Genomic DNA, 12,789 nt, shown 5'->3' with positions numbered 1-12,789 from the left:
ATAAAAGTTAAATTTTTTAAAAGTAATAGGCAGTGGGAATTCAGGATGTAGCCCACTTCACATGGGTGAGAGGCGTTCTTGTCATTCAAGGCAGGGCTTTAACGCCCAGACCAGCATTTCAATGCTGACACTTTGGTGTTGGTGTAAGCAGATCAATTTTGCTTCAACCCTATGAAACCATCAAAGAACTGAATGATCCAAAGATGGTTAATCTCTAATTTCAGGATTTTTAGAAAATTAGCAAAATGGTTTTTTGGTAATACTTTTCATAATCGTTCCTGATCCACTTCTTAGTCTTTGACTTTCATACCAGTTATCACCTTTTCCTTCTCTTTCAGCTCAAAATATTTTCTTTAAATTCTGGGAGAGCTTTTCAAATTTGACCTCTGCTCCACAGGCAGAATTTTCTTCTGCTTTCAGCATTTTGTCAGTTTCTCAGAAATGACCTAGGACTTTTGAGCACTGAGAGTCAAAGTTAAAGAAAGCTCAGGGTCTTTCCTTAAAGCAGAATAAACAAACAAACAAACAAACAAACCAGGATTATAGAGAGCAATCATTGATAGCAACTGAAATCTGGCACAAGAGAATTTCTACATTATACCTAGGTAGTTATATTTATTTAAATGTTAATTCTGAATTATCATTTTATGTATATTTAATAGCAACTCAATTATTTTAAGAGAAGATTTTGACGGGGAAAGTGTAAGTGACTAGACCACCTGGGAATCAACCACCTGGGAAGCTTTTAAAAATACTGATGCCTGGGGCGCCTGGGTGGTGCAGTTGGTTAAGCGTCCGACTTCAGCCAGGTCACGATCTCGCGGTCTGTGAGTTCGAGCCCCGCGTCGGGCTCTGGGCTGACGGCTCAGAGCCTGGAGCCTGTTTCCGATTCTGTGTCTCCCTCTCTCTCTGCCCTTCCCCCGTTCATGCTCTGTCTCTCTCTGTCCCAAAAATAAATAAACGTTGAAAAAAAAAAAATACTGATGCCTGGATAGGTCCCACCCGCAAAGAGTCTGATTTAATGTGAGCACAGCATAGGTGTGGGAATTTTCTTAACTCCCCTTGTTATTCTGACACATAGCAAAATCTGGGTACCACTACAGTAAGCAACGTCCCAGGTGTTCCCTCTGACTTAAAACATCCAGGAAAAATATCTAACTTATCTAATCCAGGTAAATTCACCTTGCGGCAAGTGCCCAGATGACATGAATTCCTGGAGGAAATAGCCAGTGGCTCTTGCAAAATTTAACTTCAAAGTGACGGCAACTATCACACGGTGATCCCTAAACCTTCTCCTCAGTTTGCAATAGATTCCCAAATAGGCAGGCCAAGGGTAGCATGGCTGGCTGGTTACTCCACCTCATTACAACCTCCCCCCATACAGACAATGCTCATTTCTTGACAAGTGGTTTGTTTGAAATACAACACTGCCCATTTTAGAGCCACCCTCTTTGCCCACACAACCAGCGTCTCTGCCCTCTTTAATCAAAGAACTAGATGCTCCAAACATGGTTAATTCTAAGTCCTTTTGTTCTGGTCTGGCACATTGGATGAACAAAGGTTTCATGGAGCCCATTTCCTACGTGGAATTGGAGGTTGCTTTGTGAGCATATGTGAAATGGTTCTTCAACAACTACAATGGCATCTGCCCCCTTAGATAAGCATGTGTTTGGAGGGGATGAATCCAGTTCCACAGATGAGATCTAGGATTGGTGATTGCAGTCGGCAGTTGGTGCCTATTAGTGAAGCAGGGGAGGGGGCTGTTGGAAGGAGATGAGGCGGGGGCCTGCTGAACCAAGAGCCACAGATCAGACTAGGGCACGGAGAGTGTTTCTGAACTGCAGACAGGCAAGGGGTAGGTGCCAATGCACTGATCTGGAGTTGGGTAGAAGGAGCCAGGCTGACATGGGGCCATATTGGCCTGACTCCCAGAACAGAATCACTACTGGACCTCCTAGGAGTGCAAGGGTGGGCTCAGGGAACAAGAGAAGGAGACGGAGAGGGAAGAAAGCCATGATCATCTTCCTATGGATGATCAGCACTCCAGTGTAATTGCTGGAGGAGTGGGGGAAAAAAAGAAGACCCAGTAGCATCTCTGGGGCCATCATGTCACAGAACCAAAGACCTCCAAGAGCAGGAAGGGAGTCCTTGTGAAATACCCCAGTCCTAAACCAAAGCCATCAACTCTAGCCTCAGCCTACAGCTCCAATGCTATGCATGCCCAGGTGGGTTGTCCCAAGCTGCTCCATACCCATTCTGAGTGCAGCCAGACCATTGTGCAGGAGCCCAGTTCAGGCCTGAGCAGTAGGGAACACACTGAAAAGGCCCCCTGAGTCTGGGCCTGGCAGAGGCAGGAAACCATCAGTGGCTAATGACTGTAATCAGAACTTAAGTGGAACCAGAAGGGCCTGCATATTTGGCCCTTTGAAGGCTGGACCAGTTTCTAATTTTCCCCGTTATACTAAAGAACCAACACTTCTGAGCTAATGCAGGAGATGAAACATGGATGCAAACTCCATCTTAATTTATTAATGAAAAATGTGAATTGTTATCCTCTTCCATATACATCTAAAATAATCCTGATTCGGGGCGCCTGGGTGGCGCAGTCGGTTAAGCGTCTGACTTCAGCCAGGTCACGATCTCGCGGTCCGTGAGTTTGAGCCCCACCTCAGGCTCTGGGCTGATGGCTCAGAGCCTGGAGCCTGTTTCCGATTCTGTGTCTCCCTCTCTCTCTGCCCCTCCCCCATTCATTCTCTGTCTCTCTCTGTCCCAAAAATAAATAAACGTTCAAAAAAAAAAGAAAATTAAAAAAATAAAATAAAATAAAATAATCCTGATTCATAGGTCTTAGAGAGTCAAACCCAGTCCCCTAAACCAGTCCCTTTATTTCCACAAATCCTTTAAGGAAGGCCAAGAATTCCAGGAAAAAAAAATGCTGTTTTTCCCCCCTAGGTTCTAAGTGTTGAGAAATCTCTACTACTCTACAACAGAAATTAAACAGAATCACAGAGCTATGGGCTAGACCTTAGTTCATCAAACATTTACTGAGCACCTACTATAGGAAGTAGATGCTAGGAACTGAGGATAGAAATTAATCAGATCCAGCGCCTGCTTCCAGAGGCCCTCTGAGAGAAAAAGATCATAAAATGATCATTTTAATACAACACAATATATGCAAACCACAGAGGTATGAATAAGTGATAGAGAGATAGGCTCTACATGAGGAAGGGAGGAGAGAATCAGCAAAGGCTTCATGGAAGAAGTAGCCCTTGAGACTAACACTGAAGAAAGAATAAAATAAAAGTTGAAGTGTTAGCCATGTTATTTTACAAAATGAGAATAAAGTCATTCTTTTTCGAGCATAGTAGAAAAGTAATAAACAGCTGGGGAAGGAAACTTCCCCAGCTCAATAATCATTCCAGCAGAGAAACAAGATGGTGGAATGTTAAGAGGAATGACAACAACATCAGAAACCATGCAAAAGTGGTCAGTTCATCACTGGTGATGGCCAGAAAGGTGAGATCAGCATGGAGGAGAGATGTTTATGGGTCACATGGGGCTAGCCCACGCCTAAGGAACTATAGGAAAACAGCAGCTGTCAAGGCTTGGGTGTAAGAAGGTGTAACTGTGTTGAGATAGGAGGATGTAAGCCGTAGAAAAGCTCACCTGAGTCTCCAGGACCCCACAAGGGAGGGAACGTGTTTGGGGAAGGGGCCCAAAGACCTAGTCATTTCACTGTGCGTCTGTTGTGGGACAGGGAAGGAAGGAGCCTACTGGGAGCAGTCATGCTTTATTAGAGTGTGGTGGCTCTGAATCTAAGGCCACAGTTCAAGTACACGAGAAATAAGACTTCCCTTTTCCATAACTGAATTTCTTTTTAAGCCCCATTCCACTGAGGTGCCCTTTTTCCTTTTCCCAGAGGAACAGAGAACCAGGGCTTTGGAGTGGAGGCGGTGATCTGGTCTTTCGTTTTTATCTACCCACAATGATATAACCTCAGATGTTCTTTTGTTACCTGTCATTCCCAACTAAACACCCTGTTCAGGTTCAACTCGTCCAGCCACTTCCATACCACTCTCTAGTGCCTAGGAATTAATTTAGCTCCTCCTACACCATGTGGGGCCTCCACAACTGTGGAGCTGTGTCAGACCTTGTGATATCCAGGACAAGCTGGCCAAGGGAAACTTAGGACGAAGACACACAACCCAGCCATGTCTTCTCTGGGGTCTTGCCTCTTGTCTGGGGCTCTCAAATGAAATGAATACAGTGGCCCCAGTGAAATGAACTGGGGTAGATTCACTATTAAGCTTCTTTCCCTTACAGGATAAGCACGTATTTCCCAGTCTAGTCACCCTACATGGATTTGGAAGGCAAGGTGAGGGGATATCCTGACTGCTGGTCCTTCAAGAATATAATACACAGGCTCACCTGTGGCTGCAGGGCTGGGGGTTCTCTGCTGAAAGCCTACCCTGGTTTATGGCTTCCTGAACCAAGGACTTGTACTGAAGCTATAGTCAGGCTGTGGTCTTTAATACAAACCTAGCCTCACTCTCCTCTCAGGGCTGGGTTTCCTCATCTGTAAAATCTAGAGACTTCTAGGATCTGACAGTAACTATAAAGTGGGCACATCTGACCCAAATCAGTTCCGCAATGAATATATCACCATTTAGTGGGTATCCCTTGAGACCTGCAGGAAGGCTCATTAAAGCTATTAAAGCAGCCCCCTTAGGGACGGTGTGTATGCTGATATGCAAATTCCAAACTGACATAATAAAGAAGCTACTGCTCTTCTCTTCCCAGGAGCCAGTGCTTTGTATTCATACAGGGTATCCTGAGACCCAGCAGACACCCCTTCCCACACATACAAAAAAGTCATACAAGAGGGCGCCTGGGTGTCACAGTTGGTTATGTGTCCGACTTTGGCTCAGGTCATGATCTCAAGGTTCGTGAGTTCAAGCCCTGCATTGGGTTCTGTGCTGACAGCTCTGGAGCCTTCTTTGGATTCTGTGTCTCCCTCTTCTCTCTGCCCCTCCCCTGCTCACACTCTCTCTCTCTCTCTCTCTGAAAAATAAACATTAAAAAACTTTTTTAATTACACAGGGTGAAAGCAAAATGCAGGGGGAAATGTCTAAATCACAGACGAGTTGGGTTAGTTCACTCTGCAGAAACACTCAGCAGCAAGTGCTCTCTTGGCTTCAGTTTGGCAACTGCATAAAAGCTAAACAGTTTTCTCTACAGAAGGAAAAGAATCTGTGACCCTGCAGGATGGAGACTGGAACAACACACAGTCATAGAAGCCTGCAAGGGTTCAGCAGAAGCATCCAAGAATGGCATCCAAAGGCCACAGGGTCCTTTTGGGGCAGCCACATCAAATCCATCAGTCAGCAATGAGCCCATTCAGGAAGGAACTGCTCAGGGCTGGGAATGGAGAGCATAGGACCAAACTCTAAGGAAGGAGCACTGAGAGGACTAGGCAGAAAATCAGGACACAGACATGTGGGGTCAGGGCTCCCAGCCCAGCCTGGAAGTCCACACCCAGCAAAGAGTTGAATGGGATGAATGTTGATTGAATGAGGGTTGTGGGGGAAGAATTCAATGCAAGTCCTGTGTCAGGGGGAAGAGATCCTTTGACTTGGTGGCTCTGGAGACTCAGAACTCCCCCAACCATGTGAAATAACAGGTCCCTGAGTAGCGATTCCAAACCCACCCACTGGGCCTCTGGGCCAAGTAGGCTGGGTCCAGGCAGGGCTGGAGGGCAGAGACAGGCACTGCACCCATTCGACCTGTTCTTCCGGGACCCCGAGACAGGGCATTCCTGCCCCACCACCTCCAACCAATCTTCATCACACCCCATCTGTTGGTAAAAAGCAGTGTAGACAGAGAATAAGAGCTGGAATCAGATGACGGGACTTGAATCCCGACCCTGCCATTCACCGGCTTTGAAATGCTGGGCAAATTATGGAACCAAACTAAGTCATTACATCTTCGTCTGTGAAAGGGAAAATAATAGTACCTGCTTCCCAGGATTGTTGTGATGAGGAATCCGCAAGATAATACACGTAGGTAGTGTAAGCGGTTACCATAGTGCCCGACACACAATATGCACTAAATATGTATATATTCCCTCTCTCTTATATAAAAATGTGTAGGGCTTGTGGGTAAGGTGAGGATTGTCTGCAGGACAGAATCCAGAGACAAATCCCTTGATTTGACAGTTAAAATTCCATGCAGCCAATGGCACTTGAAGCCCCCGAGACAGTTTCGTGTCTAGAAATAAGAATATCAGAAAACAGGAGGCCTCTTTTCCCAGGTCAAAGGAAGTTTTCCTCGTCCCGGTAACAGTAGTTCCAGGGAAACTTGCCCTCTCCATAGCTCACCTGCTAATTAACAACTAATTAACAACCGATCTCACTGCTGCCCCAAGAGACTGACTAGGGTCCCTCCTCCACCCTGAGAGATGGGAGGGGAGCATGCCTCAGGGAGGCTGTTTGTATCTCCTTATCACCCATCCCTCCTGCTGAAACTAGAAGATGCCAAAGGATGTGCATTCCCCTTGTGGACCCCCCACAGCTCCAAAAACATGCTGCTCGAAGACATGGCCTGGCATTATGGGGAGCCCAACAGTGTAAATGAGTATTATGGTAGACTCCCCGAAGATGTCCATGTCCTAATCCCCAGGACCTATAAATACATTACCTTACAGGATAAAGGGAACTTTGCAGATGTAATTAAGGATCCAGGTGAGGAGAGTAGCCTGGGTTATGCAGGTGGGCCCAATATAATCACAAGAGTCTTTATAAAAGACTCATGAGGGTCAGAGTCAGGTAGGTGAGGTATGACGATGGAAGCAGCAATCAGGGTGATGTCCCAGGAGCCAAGGAATGCACTCAGTCTCTAAAAGCTGAAAAAGGCAAAGAGTGAATTCTTCCCTAGAACTTAGAAGGAATGCAGCCTTTGATTTTTTTTTTTTAATATTCATTTATTTATTTTGAGAGAAAGAGAGAGAGAGCATGAGCAGGGGAGGGGCAGGGAGAGATGGAGAGACAAAGTCCCAAACAGACTTCATGCTTTCAGTGCAGAGACCGACGATGATGATGGACGACATGGGGCTCGGTCTCACCATGAGATGACCTGAGCCATAATCAAGAATTGAATGCTTAACCGACTGAGCCACCCAGGCTTTGATTTTAGCACCCTAAGACTCGTTGCGGAGCTCTGACCTCCAAAACGGTAAGATAATAAGCTTGCGTTGTTTTAAGCAATGGAGTTTGTAGTGTTTTGTTAAGGAATAATTGGAAACTACTGAAAGACCCAGAGAGGTAAAACCCAAAGTCACACAGCTGATACCTGGAGGGGCTGTGACCAGAGCTCATTCTCCTCCCAAAAGCCCTGCCCAAAGAAAGAAGGGACAGCTCCTCTTTGTGTGTGCACCCCTCCAGGGCTGTGGGCTGGTTACACCACTGCCAGGCCTTGCTATCGAACTGCCTCCTTTCCCTCCACAGCCCCCTTCCTAGGGATGGCAGGGTGGCAGACTGGGATGAGTAGAGGGACCAACAGGAATCAAAGAGCATTTTCCTTTGGGATCCTCTGCCCTCCCGCCACCTGTATCTTTATAGCAGATCACTGTCCACAGCAACAAGGTCTGATATCCTAAAACAGTAAAATGCTGACAAACAATATCTAAAGTGTGAGTTCTACCATCTTTAAACCTGTCTACAAGGGCTTAAAGGGCTGAATCTTGTTGTTTTTAAGAGAAACATAACTCATGCAAGGATAGCATTCTAGTACTGTGGACTTTGAGTACCTACTGCTTGCCTATATTTATATTTGGATGTCCTACCATATTTCAGGAAGACTTAGTACACATATACTGCAAATGCCTTTCTGAGCAGGGCTGTGAATGTGGAGGGAAGAGCCCACTGCCCAGGAGACAGGAACTCAGAAGTCCAGTTCTTGGCTCTGCGAACTTGAGTGTGATCTGAGTTCACTCTGTTCCCTCCATGCTGCTGCAGTGGGAGACAGCACAAAGGACAGGCTGAGTCAGAGATGTTGGCTGTAAACAACAGAAGGGACTCTGGTTACCTTAAGTAAGAAGGAAGTTTGCTGTAAGGGTACGGAAGGATCAGAATCAAGGGAGGCTGGAATACCTGGCTTGGTCTGGACCCAGTAGAACCCAAAGTAACCCAGTCACTGGAGATCCAGGCAACCCACCGATAGCTATGGCCCAATCAGCTGGAAGCTGTTATTGCCTCGAAAAACCTCCCACCAGTCCAACTTAGCCTTGAAATATGTGCTCCAGACTCTCTGAAAAACTCTGCTCCATTGACCAAGCTCAGGTCACAGCCCATCCCTGCCTATACCTGGGCACCCAGTGGAAAGATTTGGAGTCTTCGGCTTTTGTCTTTAAAAATGGAGGGTACAAGGGCACCTGGGTGGCTCAGTCAGTTAAGCATCTGACTCTTGATTTTGGTCACGTCACGATCTCGTGGTTTGTGAGATCAAGCCCCGTATCGGGCTCTCTGCTGACAGTGTGGAGCCTGCTTGGGATTCTCTCTCTCTCACTCTCTCTCTCTCTTTGCCTCTCTGCCCCTCCCCCACTTGTGTGCTCTGTTTCTCTCTCAAAATCAATAAATAAACCTATAAATAAATAAAATGGAGGGTACAATGGGGGACCATGTGAGGAAAGTAATTCCTTTATAGTGGTGGTTCTCAAACTGTGGTCTCAGACCAGCAGCATCAGTATCTGAGAACTTTTTAGAAATGCACCTTCTTAGGCCCCCCCTAGACCTACTGAATCAAAAACGGGGTGGGGCCCAGCAATCTGTTGCAACAAGTGCTGCTGGTGATAGTGATCCACACCAGTTTGAGAACCACTGCCCTCCAGGAACTCCAAATGCATGTGCAGCGTTGGTGGTATAGTGGTAAGCATAGTTGCTTTCCAAATGCTACTAAAAAGGTTGGATTTTGGCCATCAAATCAAAACTTAACAACTGCCCAGTATGTAGGTTAAATGTCAGAGCTTGAAGCCAGACTGGCAAGAAAACTAAATAAAATGTTGGGAGAAAGGGCACCTATATTTTCCTTAGTGATGTGTGATACACTATGCTTGCTGTGAGCTCTCCTACAGACACTCTGTCCTTTCCTGTTTCTCAGCCCCCACTTCAGCCTCCTTCTGCTCCCCCTCAAATTGTTCAACCCTCAGGAAGTGGCCCTCCTACTCTGTAAATCTAAAACCTTCCGTTGCCTTCCTTCAGACAATCCCAAAGTCGTCTTCAGAGTGAAACTTGGATATCAGAACTGTCCATGGAGAGCCTTGCAAGCAAACAAATCATTAGCCTCCAGCCTGAGAAATAGTCCTCGGTCCCCTCTGGCCATAGTGCCCTTGGGGCCTCAGCAGTTAGAAGTTGATTCAATGGCTTAGGGTCCTCTCCACTCTAACTAGCCCTTGCCACTCAGCCGGGCAAAGACTGCTGGAAGTAGAGTCTGGAAGTCTTAGACTGAGCTGGGAGGACACCATGTGGCCATTCCCAGTATGACACATCAAACCAGGGTTCGTTCTTTATGTGGTGGTATTTTGTTAAAGACTACGAAGCAATAATGATAAAGATATTTTTGAGACTTAAAGTTCACCCACAATTATGCCAACAGGATTATTTTTATTCCTAATGTTAAATATTTTCTGACCAGGGGTACCTGGGTGGCTCAGTTGGGTAAGCATCTGACTTTGACTCAGGTCAAGATCTCACAGCTAATGAGTTCAAGCCCCACATTGGGTTCTGTGCTTTGGATTTGGAGCCTGCTTTGGATTCTGTGTCTCCCTCTCTCTGCCCCTCCCCCACTCACACTCTGTCTCTCTCTCTCTCTCTAAAAAATAAACATTTTTAAAAATTTTTTGATAAATACTTTCTGACCAATGCAGTGAGCCTTCCTTTCTTTGCTATGGCAATTGGATCATCAACATTTTCTATGCTCATTCAAGGTTCCTGCAATCACTTTTCAATGATTGTCAATAACAGACCCTCTAATGTTCATGCAATGAAATGGAATGAAAAGGCAATGAATTTGGGAGAGCCATGTGGTTAAGAGCTCCATTTCTGGAGTGATCCAGGCAGGGGTTCAAAATCCAGCTCTGCTACTTACTGGCTGTGTGATCTTAGGTATGTTTCTTACCCCTTCTGTATCAAGAAGAAGAATATTACCTACTATATAGGGTTGTTATGAGAACAGTGTGTGAGAAGACAGTTAACCCAGAGCCTGGCCACAGCCCTAGCATGAGCACCTTACTATCAGTTTAAATGCATCCCCATTGGAACCATCACCACTGATGCCAGCTGAAGACCTTTCTCAGATGGGACCCCTGAATCTGTAAATCTATGAGTTGACTCATAGCTGGAAAAAAAAAAAAAAACAACAACAACAAACAGAAAATCGGCAGCCTAGACTTTAGCAACTAGGACCTTTGGAACAGACAAACAGGATTCCAGGTCACGTGCCCCTTGTCCCACTCCTTAGTGTCACTACCAAGCTATATGTCCCTGATCCAGGTTCCTCATCTATAAAGAAGGGAAGAGAGTAACTATTATTACCTTCATCTAAAATACAGGAAAGTGGAAAGAAGTGTAGGATTCTCTCCAGGACACGTTACCCTACAAGGTACTTAAGATTTGTTCCAGGGCAACTTGACATATCTGCCTGAGATCTGCTGTGTACTCTGCCCAGAAATTTATTTCTACAGGAATTATCTTGCTAGTAAGTAAGGCACCCCAAAACGAAAGAAAACAGAGGGAAGAAAAACCCAGAGACCCCTAGAAGAGCATGTAAGGGGATTCTCGCTCCCTGGCATCTTCCAGAGAGCTAGACAGCCACTTGGTGAACAGGTCTTCATGACATGCCCCACAGGTGTCAGACCAGGGGATAAAAGATCCATCAGACCCTGCCTCCGTCCTCAAGATATCATCTTTTTGTAGAGGACAGGCATAAGAGAGACATAGTCGTGTATACCAACAACTCTGATCATTTCATGAGTACTGGAATACAGGGATGTTCGAAGTGCAGCAGGAACGGAGACGTGGGCCATTAATTCCCCCCTGAACAGTCAGGGGAGGCTTCACAGAGGAGATATCCTTTGAAAGAGGGTCCGATTACAGGTGGAGAGGCTAAAGCAGGGCTGGATCCACCAGAAAGCTATTTAGTCAACTGAACACCATAAGGCCTGAACCAGGACAGGGCCCTGGTCTAGAGTGAAGGGAAGGGGTGCAGCAGAAATGTCTGGGAGTTCAAGTTAAAATTCAGATTCCAAGGCCCCACCCAGTGACCCAGATCTAGTAGGTCCGAGGGGCCCAAGAACCTGAAGTTTGCCAGTCCCTCCCTCTGGGTGATGTTACTACAGGGAATCCACGTACCTACCGTGCTCATTAATCCTACAAGCATTCTAGCCATCCCTCCTATGGTCTCTTCCTGAAAGGTTCTTCCCATTCCGCTCTCACTTGGCAAATGCCTTCTCCTTCAAGACCCAGCAGCTCAAGCACTGATAGACCCTTTTAGAGTACATCATTTTGTGCCAGGCACCAAATTACTACTTTCTGTGGATCATTTCATTTAATCCTCAAAACAATCCTATAGGGTAGGTCTCCTAATAAGCCCCATTTTACAGATGAGGAAACTGAGGCACAGCACAGTTCAGTAACTTACCCATGGTCACCCCGCTGGGATATGTGTTTTGTCTCATAATATGAGGCTGAAGTTCTGTTTCTGTGGCCCCAGAGCCTGGGGTCATGCCGAGCACACCGTAGTCGCTTAGTAAATACCTGTCAACAAACACTACCTCCTTCCATCTGTGCCCCTCAGCCAGTGATCAGGCAACAATTCTGCCTTCTCCTTCTGTTCTCCTTCCTGTCCTCCCCACTGCCTTCTCTTCTTGTTTTGTTTTTGTTTTGTGTGTGGGGGGGGGGAGGTGGGGGAGGGCAGGGGAGCACAACAGAGACTGGGACACCCTCTCCTCCAGTCCTGGCACCTCCAGGAAGCATTCAGCAGCCTCTGAGCACAGCCCCGCCTTGTTGACTAAGTGACTGAGGAAGGTGCTTTCCCTGTTGAACCCTTCTATTTGGTAATATCAGAGCAGGAGCTCGCTCTCAGCTGCCAGACTGGCTCCTCAAAGTCTCCTCCCCCTGGGGGCTTCTGGCCAAGCCTCTCCCAGGCAGCTGCTCCGGCTTTCTTAGGGCCTCTCTTCTGCTCCCCTCCCGGTATTCTTTCTATCTTTGCCTCCTTTTCTCCTTCCCACTTCTCTCTAGGTTTTTCTTTGTCTTTCCTTCTCTCCCTCCATTCTCTGCCTGCCCCCACCCCAACTCCTTCCTTCTGTCTTTCCTCCCCACCTTCCTCCCTTCTCTCTTGTTCTCTCTGTCTCTCTCTCTCTCTCTCCCCTCCCCCTCTCTGCTGACCTCTGTGTGTGTCTGTCTTTGTCTCTCTCCACTTCTCTGGCTCTTTCTGTTGATCTGTGTGGTTTGGGGGTGTCTCTGTCTCCTTCTGCCGATCTGTGTGTGTCTCTCTCACTGTCTCTTTCTCTCTGCTCCTCTCTCCTCCCCCTACTTCCTTTCCTCTTCCATCTCCCCTCCTCCTTCTCCCCTTCCCTTCAGCAACCTCCCCCCAAATTCGGCACTATGTCCTTCCTGGCCTCTCCCACACTCCCGAGAGGTCGGTTGGCCACCCTGGCTCCTGCCTCTCTGCGTCAGAGCCTCCAGGTCCACAGGGACTCTGGGCCCTTCCCTCCAGCATTCTGGACCTGTGTCCCCC

The sequence above is a fragment of the Felis catus genome, chromosome D1 (genome assembly GCF_018350175.1).
Source record: "Felis catus isolate Fca126 chromosome D1, F.catus_Fca126_mat1.0, whole genome shotgun sequence".
In the NCBI taxonomy this organism is placed as follows: Eukaryota; Metazoa; Chordata; class Mammalia; order Carnivora; family Felidae; genus Felis; species Felis catus.
Note: the sequence above shows the minus strand (reverse complement) of the source record.